Genomic DNA, 4,155 nt, shown 5'->3' on the forward strand with positions numbered 1-4,155 from the left:
CAAGAAAAGAAATCTCGTTTTGACCGAAAAGACATTTAGCGACATTGATTGTCATTCCAGCTTGTTGAAGACGATCAAAAATAATGCGTAAGTGAGCAATATATTCTTTCTCGTCTTTAGAAGCGATAAGAATGTCATCAAGATAACAACAGGCAAAACTCAAATCATTAAGTAAAGAGTTCATGAGCCGTTGAAAAGTTTGAGCTGCGTTTCGTAAACCGAAAGGTATTACGACAAATTCAAAAAGCCCAAATGGAGTAGTGACAGCTGTTTTGTGAATATCTTCTTTAGCGACGGGTACTTGATAGTACGCTTTAACTAAGTCGATTTTAGAAAAGATATTCTTACCAAAAAGTGAAGAAGAAAAATCTTGAATATGAGGTAAGGGATAACGATCCGGGATAGTCACTGAATTGAGTGCACGATAATCACCACACAGTCTCCAAGAATTTTGTTCCTTTTTAGGTACCATATGTAGAGGGGCTGCCCAGGAGCTGCTTGAAGGCCTGCAAATTCCTTGCTCCATCATAGACTTGAATTCTTCCTTGGCACATTTAAGTTTCTCAGGAGTAAGTCTTCTGGGAGTCGAAAATTTAGGAGAACCTTCCGTAAAGATATGATGCTCAACACCATGCGTTTTTACCGAGGAAATTGGAGAAAAACGGGTGAGTCCTGGAAATTCGGTTAAAAATTTGTGGTACACAGAATCAGGAGATGTGGTAAAAATTGACAAATGCGCAACTTCTTGAATTTTTCCAGTATTCATAAGACCGGTAACATTATCAATCAATTTTTTGTTTTTAATGTCAATCAGGAGATTAAAATGACAAAGGAAATCGGCGCCTAAAATAGAACGTTGAATATCCGCGACACAAAATTTCCATTTGAATTCTCTCCTAAGACCGAGGTTCAAAATTAAAGTTTTAGAACCGTAAGTACTAATTTGAGTACCATTTGCGGCAAAAAGTTTTAAATTAGTATGCCACAGTTTCAATAAAATCCTTTTAGGTAACAACGATATATCAGCACCCGTATCGACAAGAAAATTCAAATTTGAATGTCTGTCGAAAATAATGAGGCGATTGTTAGAAACACCGTCGTAAGCAGCCTCAGTCTTAAACGGCGTTTTTAGTTTTCCTGTGAAGCCAAGAATGTTTTGGACATAGAACAAGGTAAAGTACATCGTTTAGCCTTATCACCAAACTTCTTATGGTAAAAGCAAATTGATGTATCTTTAATATCTTTATTTGATTTGTCTTTGTTACGCGATAACGATCTAAATCTTCTATTCTCTCTAGACCGGCTTTTGGAACGATCTCGACGACGAGAAACTTCAAGAGCTTCGATTCTTCGTAGCAAATCCGCGAAATCCGAAGATTTATTATTTGCATTATTGGAAACTTCCGCGACTTGCAAACCGCCGTCCCGATCAGCAATTTATCGGCTAATTCCGCAAGTTTAACAAGAGGAACATTTTCTACTACGGCTAAAGTCGTTTGAATTCTATGTGGTAAGCGTTGAAGCCAAATCATTTGCAAAACACTATCCGCTAAAGATCCTCCAGACAAATGACGAATTTCTCGAAGTAATTCCGAAGGCTTTTTATCGTTAAGTTCAATTCCAGCTAATATTTGTATCAAACGTTTTTCCTCTGAATCCGTAAAGCGATTTATTAATATTTTCTTTAAATAATTATATTTATCTGTTTCAGGTGGATTTTCAATGACTTCAGATATGTTTATTAAGGCTTGTTCATCAAGATGACGAATAACAGAACTATATTTAATATCATCTGATCGAATTCGATAAACCGTAAACTCACTTTCAATAGAAGCAAACCAGAGTTTAGGTTGCTTATGCCAGAAAGTCGGTAGTTTTAATAAACGAAACTCATTTGAGTGAATTTGTAACATAGGATCACTTACTTGATGTCCAGTTTGAGAAGGTAAAATATTAATATTATCTGATCCAACCTGATTTGATCCGCTCGCCAAATCCATATCAATTAGTGTATCCGTACAGAGTCTAACTGGTGATCTATCGATTGGCATTTTCCTCTTGTTCCGGGAATCCGATAAAATGATTTGAGAATTTCCGTGAAGGACTAATCCGCCTCTAATGTTTCAAAGATCCAGAGAATGAATCTCTTAAAATTCAGAATATCCAGCAATTCCTCCAAGCGATGATAATATTTCGCAGACGTCAAATACGACGATCACTTGACACTTATTCCGCATCAGCTTTTAAAATGCGTCGGCTTTAAAATCACGTCGGGGTCACCAAAAATGTAACGACTTATAAATAAATTCACCAGATTTTTTAAAGAAAGTAATGTTTATTCATTGAAAGTATAAAGCGAAAGCAAAGAAAGAATTAAAATATAACAAATAAATAAATTAATGTGTTGTTATGGAAATATATATTTTTCTTAAAAAAATATGTTAATAAATTGAAGTTATTACAAATGTATAAAGATGTAAAAAGTGTAAAAGTGCAGTGAAAAGTGTAAGGTGTAATAAAAGTGTAGAGTGTAAATGAAAGGTGTGGATGATGAATGCTACATATTCACTATATTCTCTAAGTATTACAATTTGCTAATGACTCCCGCACGTATATTTAATAGACTTCTATATCGCGCTTCTTAAAAGAGTAACCGTTTTTCGCCGGTCTTTTTAGAGCAGAGCCGTCGAACGGTGTCCCACTCTTGCTACGCTCCTGTCCTGCGCCTGCTCGAGTGCGCACGCAATGATCAGCTGTGGATGATCAGGACGACGTAATTCGACGATATCCGCCGGACGCACGTATATTTCTTACAATATGAAGTCTGAGTATCCAAATGCATTATTCATATATGTCAATTAATATACATATTTATTTATGAAATTCTGCGTAGAAGTTATTTTTCATTTCTTTACATCTCATAGTGAGTTTGAATAACTATTTACAGGTATATATATTTTTTTTAAATAGATATTTGTTACATACGTAAATAAAAAATCGATACATTTTCTAGAAAATGCAAAGAGAGATGCAGATCTTTAAAGTGTTATGTTCAACGACAAATATTGTAAGCTCATTTCAGAGCTTAGCAAAATATGTTTATGCGTTTTTTTCTTCCATTTTAAGGTGAGTCACAAACACATACAATTATTTCTTTAAATACATATTGTTTACATTATTAAATAAATATCTATATAATTTCACCTTAGGATAAATTTAAGTTGAGAAACTGGCTAGCGATGTGTGTTGTAACTTACATTCAAACTACTTTGTACAGAAACTTTTTCCTTTTTATATTTATGGTGAGTCTAAAAATAGATATATTTATTTATAAAATGCATATTTTTTACATAAGTAAAAATTTATATTATATAATTTTTGTCATATAGGTTATATGAAGAAATTGTATCTATGAATGATGAAATCAAAAAGTAACTCTTTGTTCATAGTACACGCAAACCAAGACTGTAATAGAAATCAGGAAATTTTAATGGTTCTATACCTATACTGCTGAAAATTAATTTTCTACCTGTTCTAATTAACCACCTGTCATAAAAACTAACTTTTGCATTTTATACAATGGTGAGTACGTACAATTTATTAAAACAGATTTTAGTAAAATTAGCTATATATATTTAATTTTTGATATGTACAAGTATTTTTTATATGATTAAATAAAAACTTCTTATGTACGTTTCAGAGAAATTCCAAACTGTCAAATTGTATGATTGTATTCATATATGTAACTCCATGTTGAAGTACTTACTTGGTAAATAATTAGTTTTTTTCTAGAATGTATATATGAATATACAAAGGTTTTTAAAACTGCACACGTTTTTTACAGTAATAAAAGAATTAAATACAATTGTTTCAGTACATATGTTTATAAACAAAATGGAAAATTGTCCTAATGAGACAAGAGAGACAACCGTAATCCACCTATGTGAACTTAGCACCCGACTTTTTCAAAATTAATTTTTTAATACAGAAATCGATAGCATTTCGTTTGTAGTTGTTTGTAGTAACATAAATTTCGTTTGTAGTTAATTTAATTAATAAAAAAAAAATTTTTTAAATAACTCGCACCCAACATTAAGATATCGCAAATCCGCTTGCGCAGTCTTCTTCAGAATCGTTTGTAGTTGTTTGTAGTGA

General features: G+C 32.6%; 1 long non-coding RNA gene across 1 annotated transcript; it reads left to right on the forward strand.

Annotated features, from left to right (window-relative positions):
• The first annotated feature begins 253 nt into the window (after positions 1–253).
• Positions 254–1,422, forward strand: LOC146721399 (uncharacterized). Its single transcript, XR_014925675.1, has 5 exons — positions 254–381; positions 466–665; positions 815–931; positions 1,009–1,172; positions 1,299–1,422. It is a non-coding gene; the product is annotated as an uncharacterized LOC146721399 (long non-coding RNA).
• Positions 1,423–4,155: the final 2,733 nt, after the last annotated feature.

The sequence above is a fragment of the Nylanderia fulva genome, unplaced genomic scaffold (genome assembly GCF_048542155.1).
Source record: "Nylanderia fulva isolate GAGA-0341 unplaced genomic scaffold, ASM4854215v1 Scaffold482, whole genome shotgun sequence".
Classification (NCBI taxonomy): domain Eukaryota; kingdom Metazoa; phylum Arthropoda; class Insecta; order Hymenoptera; family Formicidae; genus Nylanderia; species Nylanderia fulva.